The sequence below is a fragment of the Lampris incognitus genome, chromosome 3 (genome assembly GCF_029633865.1).
Source record: "Lampris incognitus isolate fLamInc1 chromosome 3, fLamInc1.hap2, whole genome shotgun sequence".
Taxonomy (NCBI): Eukaryota; Metazoa; Chordata; class Actinopteri; order Lampriformes; family Lampridae; genus Lampris; species Lampris incognitus.
This window is the reverse complement of record NC_079213.1, coordinates 91,877,585-91,890,695: the sequence shown is the minus strand read 5'-3', so window position 1 is coordinate 91,890,695 and position 13,111 is coordinate 91,877,585.

Here is a 13,111-nt window from a genome sequence, read left to right as displayed (position 1 = left end):
TAATTAAATAGATAAGATCCTAAAATATAATTACATTAAAGGTACACATCGTATATTAAAGGTACACATGGTATATTAAAGGTGCATAAGAAAGTTATTCTAACCACTTCCTTTAGTTGATGGAGGCACTAAGCGTCAAATTTACATAGTTTATCACTTCAGGTAATAGCGACCAGTATTCATTAGATGAACTCAGGCCCTGCCCACATGGGAGGGGTTACACTGGTGAGTCTGTATCTACTATCTGTGCTAAAGTGTATTTTGCACTGCCTCTTTAGCTTGCACATTTGCTGGTACTGTATTACTCTGTTAGCATGTCTTCAGACCAATCTCACTGAACATTTCAATCAACACAGCAGCACTTCCTCTTCAATGGTACGACAATGCAGGACTATACAACCCTTTCAATGCAGCTCTCGTAGCCAACATTGACTTAACAGTGCTAGCGCCGCAAAATATTAGCTTCAGTAAAAACAGGGCGGGAGTCACGGTTTGCCCTCAGATAGGGGCCTTTCACACAGGAAGTACTTTGTTCAGATAAACCTGCACGTGTCATTCTGTTTATGCTCTCAGAGGACAGATCTTAACCCAATATATCCAGTTCACAAACACATGGACACATATAATTTTCATAGCTACCCTACATATAAAGAATTATTTTACTTTTATTGTGTTGTCACTTATGTATTGTGCAAAATGATGTAATGTGTCACAGAGTTTTAAGAATATGTGATTGAATTGGGCCGAACTTGACATCATGTTTCGTGTTTGCCTCATGACTAACAGAGATTTCCATGTGTGATTGTTTCTTCTTTCCAATTTCCGATTCTAATAAATGTTCATGTGTACAAATGTAATGTGCCACACTCATTAATCGTTGATGGCCAGATTGACTGGCTATCTGTTAATGATTAACGGAGTATCCTTGTGTATTTGTGAAACCTTAAAATCAAAGGTCTTGTGGCTTTATTGATTGATTTATTTGTTGGAGTAAATGTAAGGAGCTTAACTTTGTAACCTTGGTGGGCGCTTCCAGTTTTGTTTTGTTTCAGTCTTCTCTTGCATCTGACGGCCGGCAGGGTTATCTCCTGCTAACACAGATAGCCCCTCAAACTCCAGTTCCCTGACACACACTATATACATCCTGATAAGCCAGTCAACTGTCACAGTGTCTTCAACCTCTACCATCTGCTTTCACTTTGTCTGAGCTCTCTCTCTCGCTCTCTCTTTCGCTCTCTCACTCTCTCACCTTTAAAGTCATTTGGTGTGTAATGCTCGATCTCTCACCTAGCTAGTAACTGTCACCGTAAAGCCTTTTCTCTCTCTTTTAGCTTGTCACTGTTTGCACTGCCGGCTGTCTTAGGGCAGCACAGTGGCCCAGTGGTTAGCACTGTTGCCTCACAGCAAGAAGGTCCTGGGTTCGAACCCCAGGCCGTCCCAAGTCCTTTCTGTGTGGAGTTTGCATGTTCTCCCCGTGTCTGGGTGCTCCGGTTTCCTTCCACCATCAAAAACACATGCATGTTGGGGCATCCAGGTAGCATAGCGGTCTATTCCGTTACCTACCAACACGGGGATCGCCAGACACAATTGGCCATGTCTGCGGGTGGGAAGCCAGATGTGGGTATGTGTCCTGGTCGCTGCACTAGCACCTCCTCTGGTTGGTCGGGGCACCTGTTCAGGGGGGAGGGGGAACTGGGGAGGAATAGCATGATCCTCCCATGCGCTGCGTCCCCCTGGTGAAACTCCTCACTATCAGGTGAAAAGAAGCGGCTGGCGACACTACATGTATCACGTGAGGCATGTGGTAGTCTGCAGCCCTCCCGGGATCAGTAGAGGCGGTGGAGCAGCGACTGGGACAGCTTGGAAGAGTGGGGTAATTGGCCGGATACAATTGGGGAGAAAAAAGGGGGAAAAAAAACGCATGCATGTTAGGGTTAATACTCCTGCCTGTCTGTGCCCCTGAGCAAGGCAATGGAAGGAAGAACTGGAGATGGTGTCTCTGCCCACTGCTCCTATACAATAGGATGGGTTAAATGCAGAAGACAAATTTCATTGGAACAAAACAACTGTGTAATGACAAAATAAAGTGGCTTTCTCTTTCTCTTTCTTTTCTCTTACTTTGTCTGTATGCATTCAGCATTATAGCAGTGTGTGAATGTGCATGCAGGTAACACCCTTTGCTTCTTGGTTGCATGCTATTATATGCTATAGCAGCAGAGACAAGCACTAACTGGAAATGTGTTTGCAGTGTTCATGTACAGGTTTAAGCAATATTGTACTCCCCACTCTCCTTGGCTACCCTTCCACTTCACCTGAAATGTGGGGTGGTTAAAAAGCGGAGGCAGGGTGTTCGGCGATAGCTAGAAATGGTAACGAAAACAAATGATCGTCATTTTCAGCATGTCACACCGTAACACATAGGCACCATAAAACAGCCCGACAAGGCATCTCCATCATGGCGATTTGGCAAACAGAGAAGCCATTCCAGCTCCACCCTTTTAGAATTACGACATCGTGATGTTATGACCTATGATTCGAGCTGATAATAAAGAAAAATGAATCCATTGTTGTCCTGTGGCGGTAAGGCACACCAATGTGGGTAGGCTGTGTCAATAATATTGCCGGGCATTAAGGCGTTTCATTCCTGGGTAGTTCAAGAGTTGGGAGTATGTTATCAAACCCACCAGTGTCAAAAATACTATTCCCCTTGTAAACCAGAGGTTGCTTTAGCGAACTAACCCCAAATGGTAGTATTTACAAAACATTTACTTTGCCATATTCTTCTTCTTTCGGCTTGTTCTCTGTTTCTCAGGGGTCACCATAGTGGATTTTACAGTTTCCATCAGTGCCATGTGAGGGCACAGCACCAATGGCGGCCGTTGTTAACCTGGGCCTCAACTGATTCAGTATGGAGTGTCGATCGATCCAGTATGGAGCGTCGACTGATCCGGTACGAAGCCTCGACCGATCTGGTATGGAGCCTCGGCTGATCCGGTATGGAGCCTCGAGCGATCCGGTATGGAGCCTTGGCCGATACTTTGCCATATTACACATTGGAAATTTAAGAATGCATTCTTTTTTTTTGTATGCATGAGATAAAGGATGCACTCGCAGTAAATATCCCTCTGTGTCCAGCATACTCAAACACATCTCACTTCAGCAGCATGCATTTCTCCCAGAGAAGAAGTCTGTATGTGCAGTTGTTCCTCCATCGGAGCATGGCTGTCACTTCCTACACAGAACTCCTTTACCCTGTGATGTGGGAGAGCTGACTCATGTTTCGCCTCCTCCTCCTCCTCCGGCAGTGTATTTTCTCATATACCCTGTGCTTTCCTACCGCCGTGACGGAGTTTTCATCCTTAGACCGTTGTCTCAAACCCCCCTTCTCAGACAGTACAGCTTTCTTTTGCTGCTCTCCGGTTCACTCGAACCCATCTCTCTCTCGCTGTTCCAAACTCCAACGTCGAGGACACGAAGCGAGGGGATCAAACTTAATTGGGGATGTTTAGTCGGTGCGGCTGCAGCATATAACAGCTGCAAAGAAATGAGGACAGAGAGAGAGAGAGAGAGAGAGAGAGAGAGAGAGAGAGAGAGAGAGAGAGAGAGAGAGAGAGAGAGAGAGAGAGACGATTACCTCTGTCAACTTTGCTTAATGACGACAATATTCAAATCTAAGCTTCATTCCCAATTGTTTTGTGAGTGCTGCTGCCGTGGTGGGGCGGCTAGCGGGAGGAAGAGAGGAGGATTATATCGACAGCAAGGTAGACTGCTCACTAATTAGCAGGTGATAAACAGGCGGATTAACCCCTCCCTTTTCATCCCCTTTCTCTCCCATCTCTCCTCTGTTTTTTTTCCACCCTCTCTCACTCTGTCTCCAGATGATCAGACGGGGACAACATTTTGGCTTTGCTTGCCTCTCACATCGTTTTCAGAGAGGGAAGAGGAAGTCCCTCATCCACTCACCCACGTCTTTATTTCAGCGAGGTGTGTGTGCGTAGCAAGCGCATGTACTCACGCTCACTATTTCATATTATCTGTGATGTACTCAGACACAGGAGAAGCAGCCGGCTGATTGCATCTTCATTGTCTACCTGCAATTTGCAGAGCCCCACACACACACACACACACACACACACACACACACACACACACAGAATTTATTGTTGACTTTCACAAACTCCATCCATCCATCCATTATCCAAACCGCTTATCCTGCTCTCAGGGTTGCGGGGATGCTGGAGCCTATCCCAGCAGTCACTGGGCAGCAGGCGGGGAGACACCCTGGACAGGCCGCCAGGCCATCACACAGGGCCGACACACACACACACACACACACACACACACACACACTCACATTCACACCTAGGGGCAATTTAGTATGGCCGATTCACCTGACCTACATGTCTTTGGACTGTGGGAGGAAACCGGAGCACCCGGAAGAAACCCACGCAGACACGGGGAGAACATGCAAACTCCACACAGAGGACAAACCAGGACGGCCCCCAAGGTTGGACTACCCTGGGACTCGAATCCAAGACCTACTTGCTGTGAGGCAACTGCGCTAACCACTGCACCACCATGCCGGCACTTTCACAAACTCCTACCTCCAAAACAAAAAAGGAAAACTAAAGCTGTTAGTGGCCTTCACCATTAACCTTGTTTCTTTTCTCTCCTCTTCTCTTACACACACACACACACACACACACACACACACACACACACACACACACAATTTTTTATTATCACGCTGCGGAGGGAAACAAAATTGTCCCCTGCATTGAGCTGTGGCTGTGCCGGTTGTGTAAGGGTGAGACTGCACGATAAGCGGAAAGAGGAAGAAAGGCTGCGGTGGAGCAGCTTCAGGGAGCACATCAGCTCTCAATTTCACAGGAAATGGCACTTTCAGATCTCCTCTGGGCTGCGGCGTGGGGCTGTGTGCCTGCAGAAAGTGACCCTGCTGTAGCTGTTTGTACTATCTGTTGCATTACGGCGGGCTGCGATGCCTCCAACTAGTGGTTTGAAGACTCAGAAAACAGGAACGTCTACTTGGCAGTCAGGCCACAGATGCAGCAGGCAAATCATAACTTCCCACTTATATGTTTTAAAGGACTGTGAACGCTGCAGCTCGACCTCGGCTAGCAACGGTCAGAAAACAGTTTTCCTCAGCGCAGCAGATGGGCAGTGACACGCAAGCATGGCAGTCTGCACACGCTCGCCGAGCTATAATGAACAACAAACACGTCTCGCCCGAGATTATTACGAGAGGAATAAATAAGTCAATAATGAACGAATAACAAAATCCAAGCGGGGCCGTCGCCTTCCCATCAAATTCCAACACAGTCCATTTAAGGGCCTCCTTTGAAAGCTGTGAAAATAGTGTGCCTAATGGGGCAAGGATGTTATGTATAATATTCAAATGAATTTCTGCAGAGAAAGTGCTGCTTTTGATCATGGCCACAGTGACTCATGAAAGCAGAGGAGCCGTTAGCCGTGGAGAAGAAGAGAATGATTCCGGGGGGGGAGGCATCCTGGGCTGGTTTATTACATGGATATGGCATGAGGAGAAAATGATGAGGAATACCATGAATTTGTAATTAGGCGAAATTGTTGGCATTCCTGTATTTATACTTGCAATTCATAACCTTTTACCTAAATTTGGGACTCGATGCATACACACACTTCTTATGCTGCTTACATTCCCAGACAGCATCCGGATGTGGGCCACTTCAGGCAATGATGCAGCACTGATGGCCTCCTTCTGGCCCTGACAAAATGGATGTGAGCCTGAAGTGGCCCACTTGTATAATAGCAAATATGGCCAAATATGCCAAATCAAATGTGGGCCTTTTCTGGCAAAGATGCGGTGCTCTCGGCAACATGTAATCTGGATGTGACCCTGAAGTGGCCCGTGTGGTAAATGATGAATTTGGCCCAAATATCACAAAACAAGTATGGGCCACCTTTAGCAAATATGAGGCACATGCGGCATTGCTATGGCTTAGTTCTGGCCCAGATCTGGCAAACTGGAGCGGACCGCCCAAGTGCCATCATTCCACGCGGTATGTGGGCCAGATGAAGTGGGTGTGGGACGGGTTCGGGCCACAGCAACTTTGCTCTCTTATGTAGGACTGAGTGGTGAACATTGTGGAATACACTGGCAATTGAAAAGGTAGAAACACCGTTATTTACAGAGAGAGAAAGAGAAAAAGAGAGTGAAATATGTCCTTCCACGTTAAAGTAGAAATATGTCGATTTTTGAGGAGGAAGGTCCTACCCGTATTGATCACTTTGGCTCCACATTGGTTGACAACAATACAATCAGATCGCTCGTGTCCACAGCAGCCACCTGTGGAGCTAGGTTATGCCAGTGTAATAGATGCTACAGTAAATAGCTAGTCAGGGGGGAGTACCCTGATGGTGCAAAACACTCTCTTGGTACGAGTGATCGTTACATTACATTGCTTTGTGCATTTAAAGCCTCGGTTTCCCTTACTTGGCAAGACTATTTGAGAAGCATATCAGGGCATTTCCATTCTGACAACAGGTTTCTCTTAAGTTAGTCCCATAACTTGCACTTCTCTGTTGGACTGGGTGAACGTAGGTGCTTAAAAATGTATTTGGGGGGATTCCGGGTAGCGTAGCGGTCTATTCTGTATGGAGGATCGCCGGTTCGAATACCTGTGTTACCTCTGGCTTAGTCGGGCGTCCCTACAGACACAATTGGCCGTGTCTGGGGGTGGGAAGCCGGATGTGGGTATGTGTCCTGGTCACTGCACTAGCGCCTCTTCTGGTCGGTTGGGACGTCTGTTCGGGGGGGGGGTGTGCTATGTTCCCCTGGCGAAACTCCTCACTGTCAGGTGAAAAGAACCGGCTGGTGACTCCACATGTATTGGAAGAGGCATGTGGTAGTCTGCAGCCCTCCCCGGATCGGCAGAGGGGGTGGACCAGCGACCGGGACAGCTTGGAAGAATGAGGTAATTGGCCAGGTACAATTGGGGAGAAAATGGGGGGGGGGTGTATATGGAGAGACTTGGACAGAGGTTCACTCTACAAATATAAATATCATTATACCCTATGGGTGGAGAATAGGCTTGAATGAGGTGGAAATCTTAAAAAGAACGCCCTTATTGCAGGCCGTTGTCAAACATTATAGCATGCAAAAACGATTTAGAGGGTGGCACCATCTTCATTCTTTTCCAGATTGTTCAAATGGAAATGCCCACTCAGCCGTTAGCTAACTGCCTACTGTCTGACTCCCCTGCCCCCCATCAACCACACACACACACGCACACACACACACACACAGAGTTCGCTGACGGTGTAAGCATGGAGAGTTTTCAAAATTCAAACTTTGAATTTTCGGATTTGAATACATAGGGAACAGTACTGGGGAGCCACAGAAGGATATAAAAAACCTAAAACACACACACACACACACACACACACATGGAGCTCCCCTTTAATGAATGATGAAATTAACCAAAAATATTCACTTATATTATATATTCATTTATCACAAAGATAAAATCTGGGTATAAACGTGTGTTGTAAAAACATGTTTTTCCACACCGTCTCACAACCCCCTGGACTCTTCTTGAGCCTTCCTGGAAATTCCTAGTAGCCAAGTTATGACATTTTTTAATACATTTCATTTATCAATTTCCTCTCCAAAAAGCATATCAAAAGTAAATGTTCAGTTTGAGGATTAGTGCGGGTAGTGGCCTTGTGGTTGAGGATGCTGTTGTGTAAGCAAAAGGTTTGAATGTTTCCTATGAGTCCATGTCTACTTCATCATTGTACTCCCCTCTCGGTATGAGGTGTTATGATAGCTGATGGAGCAGGGTCACAGCTTTGCTTTGGACAAGTGTCAGTGCTCCTTTACAGAAGATACAGGGACCTCTCCTTCCTTTTATGGTGGAGGATAATTTCACACAGACAGGTTTTTTTTCTTTATCTTTTATCCTGTTTTTTTCTTCAGGAAAGAGTGAGAATTCATACTATATTAGCCCTGCTTCTCACTCACACAGTAAGATAGAGAGAGTTAAACCCGAGGGCTGGCCAGAACAACCAGACACTGTTGATCCTCAGCCCAACAGTAGATGTAGCATTTGTAGGTCAGTGAGAAGTAATGCTTATTCACTTTAGCTCAGCCAAATTTGTCTGAATGAACCATCATTTCAGCCAGCATCCATTTAATCATCAGTCCTTGTCTCTTAACTTTTCCAAATACGCAAATAATTTATTTCAATGACTGTTTTCAGAAGGCAGCGCATGAACTGACCAAAGACGAGACCAATTTCCTATTTCTAAAGCTGCACCAGAAGGCATTTAAATGACTGTTGTCATTGTAGAAAGCATTTTTTTTCTTATACATTATGCAATGCTGTTAGCCTTACTGGAGCATTTGGCTTTGACGTGTGCAACCTGCAACCTGTGGCCCTACAACTTCAGGTCCCCCTGCCTGTGCTTTTTAAATAATCAAGGGTAAAGAATGGCTTTTAAGTTGGGATGCTTATGTGAGTCCTATGATTTTGTTTTGTACTAGGCAACGGATTTTCATAAATAATAATAATAATGAAAATAATAATAGTAATAATATTGATGATGATGATGATGATGATGATAATAAAGAAGCTGCACAATTCGAGAAAGAGCTCGATCAAATCAAATCAAATCAATTTTATTTGTATAGCCCAATATCACAAATTACAAATTTGCCTCAGTGGGCTTAACAGCAACACAACATCCTGTCCTTAGACCCTCTCATCGGATAAGGAACAACTCCCTAAAAAACCCTTAAACAGGGAGAAAAAATAGGAAGAAACCTCAGGGAGAGCAACAGAGGAGGGATCTCTCTCCCAAGACGGACAGCGTGCAATGGATGTTGTGTTCACGCAATTTACATAATACAACATTGAAAGAGGATAACAGAATTATAATGGACATAAAATTTATGAAGAACAGGATGCACAGGATGCCAAGCAGTGTCCACATGCCAACGGAGCAGTCCAGGACCCAAGCCACGCGACCAGCATCATCATGTAATAAAAGAAAAACTTATGTGAGGTGTGGAAGGGCAGGCAGCATCCAAATGGCAGCCACCATCACCATGGAGACCTGGGAGGAGTACCGACTGCACATGCATGCAAGAGAGACTCACATGACACCATTCAAACACAGAAAAACAGAGAGGAGAAGATATCATTCAGAGAGAGAGAAAAGACATGTTAGAGAAGAGAACAGTTTGCAATAGTCATTAGCCATAATCAATTAATCATAATCTATACTCTGTAATCTATACTCGATAATCTCGTCGGCACAACAGTGGTTGGTAAATTCATTAAGACAGAAAACCAACCCGCCATACAGTACAGGTTGTGAAGCACTCAACTTAAAGGCAACTAATTGTAAACTAAGGCAAAAAGATGAGTTTTAAGTTTGGATTTAAAGGACTCAACAGACTCTGATTGTCTGATGGCAGCAGGCAGGTTATTCCACAAAAATGGAGCCCGATAGGAAAAGGCCCTGCCACCAGCTGACTTCTTTTTAACTTTGGGTACACACTGGAGCCCTGTATTTTGAGAACAAAGTGCTCGAGATGGCATGTAAGGTTTAAGGAGATCAGACAGGTAGGATGGGGCAAGCCCATTTAGGATTTTATATGTCAGCAGAAGCACCTTGTATTCTGATCTAACATGGATAGGAAGCCAATGAAGGGAGGCAAGAATTGGTGTAATATGGTCGAATTTCCTTGTTTTAGTTAGGATTCTAGTAGCAGCATTCTGAACCATCTGAAGACGTTTAGTACTAGAATGTGGCAGACCTGAGAACAGAACATTACAGTAATCAAGTCTGGATGAAACAAATGCATGTATTAGAATCTCTGCGTCAGCCATCGAGAGAAAAGACCGAATTTTACATATGTTACGTAAGTGAAAAAAGACAGTCTTGGTGATTTCTTTAATGTGCTTATCAAAGGAAAGGCTGGGATCAAACGTAACACCAAGATTTTTGGCTGCCACACTTTGTGAAACCACAGAGTTGTCGATTGTTATCGTTACTTGATCAAATTGGTGTCTGTGTCTAGCAGGGCCAATGACTAGCATCTCGGTTTTATCTGAATTTAAAAGCAGAAAGTTAAGTGACATCCAGTTTTTCACAGTAGCCAAGCAGGCCTCTAAGTTAGTGATTTGAGTATGATCATCAGCCCTTGTAGGCACATACAACTGAGTATCATCAGCATAGCAATGGGAATTTATTCCATAACTGTGTATAATTTGGCCAAGAGGTGTAATGTAAAGAGAGAAAAGTAGAGGGCCAAGTACTGAGCCCTGAGGCAAACCATATTTAATATCAGAACATTTTGATATTGTAACGTGCATGGATAAGAAGACACGCTGGCCGCTGGCTCGCGGGTCTGACCCTTTAGTCGAACGGTTAGCGATGTCTCCTGCGGTGCGGGCGATACAGGTTCGCTTCCCGGCCGCGGCAGTTCCTGTGGTTGCATTATCCCCCGAATTCGCTACAATATAATATTATTATAGCAGACACACTGTGTTCTTCCAGATACACTCACCGGCCACTTTATTAGGCACACCTGTCCAACTGCTCGTTAACGCAAATTTCTAATCAGCCAGTCACATGGCAGCAACTCAATGCATTTAGGCACGTAGACATGGTCAAGACGATCTGCTGCAGTTCAAACCGAGCATCAGAATGGGGAAGAAAGGTGATTTAAGTGACTTTGAACGTGGCATGGTTGTTGGTGCCAGACGGGCTGGTCTGAGTATTTCAGAAACTACTGATCTACTGGGATTTTCACGAACAACCATCTCTAGGGTTTACAGAGAATGGTCCGAAAAAGAGAAAATATCCAGTGAGCGGCAGTTCTGTGGGCGAAAATGCCTTGTTGATGCCAGAGGTCAGAGGAGAATGGCCAGACTGGTTCGAGCTGATAGAAAGGCAACAGTAACTCAAATAACCACTCATTACAACCGAGGTATGCAGAAGAGCATCTCTGAACGCACAACACGTCGAACCTTGAGGCAGATGGGCTACAGCAGCAGAAGACCACACCGGGTGCCACTCCTGTCAGCTAAGAACAGGAAACTGAGGCTACAATTCGCACAGGCTCACCAAAATTGGACAATAGAAGATTGGAAAAACGTTGCCTGGTCTGATGAGTCTCGATTTCTGCTGCGACATTCGGATGGTAGGGTCAGAATTTGGCGTCAACAACATGAAAGCATGGATCCATCCTGCCTTGTATCAACGGTTCAGGCTGCTGGTGGTGGTGTAATGGTGTGGGGGATATTTTCTTGGCACACTTTGGGCCCCTTAGTACCAATTGAGCATCGTGTCAACGCCACAGCCTACCTGAGTATTGTTGCTGACCATGTCCATCCCTTTATGACCACAGTGTTCCCATCTTCTGATGGCTACTTCCAGCAGGATAACGCGCCATGTCATAAAGCTCGAATCATCTCAGACTGGTTTCTTGAACATGACAATGAGTTCATTGTACTCAAATGGCCTCCACAGTCACCAGATCTCAATCCAATAGAGCACCTTTGGGATGTGGTGGACCGGGAGATTCGTATCATGGATGTGCAGCCGACAAATCTGCAACAACTGCGCGATGCTATCATGTCAATATGGACCAAAATCTCTGAGGAATGTTTCCAGTACCTTGTTGAATCTATGCCACGAAGGATTAAGGCAGTTCTGAAGGCAAAAGGGGGTCCAACCCGGTACTAGCAAGGTGTATCTAATAAAGTGGCCAGTGAGTGTAAGTAGGACTTAAGCCAAGAGAGCGCTAAGCCAGAGACACCAAAATTACAATTTAATCTATCTAAAAGTATACAGTGATCGATGGTATCAAAGGCTGCACTGAGGTCCAGTAGTAGAAGCACAGAAGTGGAATCAGAGTCGATAGCCAGTAGAAGATCATTTACCACTCTGGTCAGAGCAGTTTCAGTGGAGTGACAGGGCCTGAAAGCCGACTGAAAAGGTTCATATAGATCGTTTTCTTTTATATGGATCAAAAGTTGTTGACACGCAACTCTCTCTAGTACTTTAGAGAAGAATGGAAGTTTAGAGACTGGCCGATAGTTATTAATAGACCCTGGCTCAAGGTGCGGTTTTTTAAGTAGAGGTTTAACCACAGCTGTCTTAAAACTGCTGGGAACAATGCCAGTAGTAAGAGATAAATTAACAATGTCTAGCATTGTAGGTCCAAGAAAAGGCCAGAGGTCTTTAAAAAGTTTTGCTGGTAAGGGATCAAGTAGGCAAGTAGTTGGTTTAGAAGCTGACATGAACTTAGTCAAAGTATCAAGAGAGATAGTCTCAAAAGCTGTAATAACTGGAACTGTCAGTGATTCATTGTGTAGATATGAATTTAGTATGACAGGATCTGCAGGAGTAGATGGAGTTGAAGAACTAATTTTGTTTAAGATCTCATCAACCTTATTGCAGAAAAAATCTAGAAATTCCTGGACTGTGAATGGTGAGCAGCTAATAGACGACTGCTTTTTAGTAAGTTTAGATACAGTGTTAAAGAGAAATCTGGGGTTATGTTTATTAATATTTATTAAGTGAGAGAGATACGATGTTTTTGCAGTAGATAAAGCACGCTTGTATTTCAATAAACACTCGTGCTACGATAGGTAAAAAGCTTCCAATTTTGATTTTCGCCATTTACGTTCCAGTCTCCTGCAGGTCCGCTTAAGAGCACGTGTCTTATAATTAAACCAGGATGTAGGCCTCTTTTGTCACCTACCTCTGGTAGTGAGAGGTGCAGCTGAATCGAGGAGACTAGAGAGGGCCACATTTAAGTCACTAGTGAAATTTTCAACAGAGTCATTTACCATAAGTGAAAGGAGCCAAGACTTCAGGCAGCTGCTGGCCAAATGCAGCTACAGTGGAGGGACCGATATGGCGAGTGGCAATTACATCTGTGCTGACATTAACTGGACAGGCCAATAATGCTTCAAATTTGAAGAGAAAATGGTCAGACACAGCAGATGTGGTTGGTAAGACATTCAGATCAGAAACAGCTATTCCTTTAGATAAAACCAAATCAAGCGTGTTACCACTGCAATGAGTCGATTCT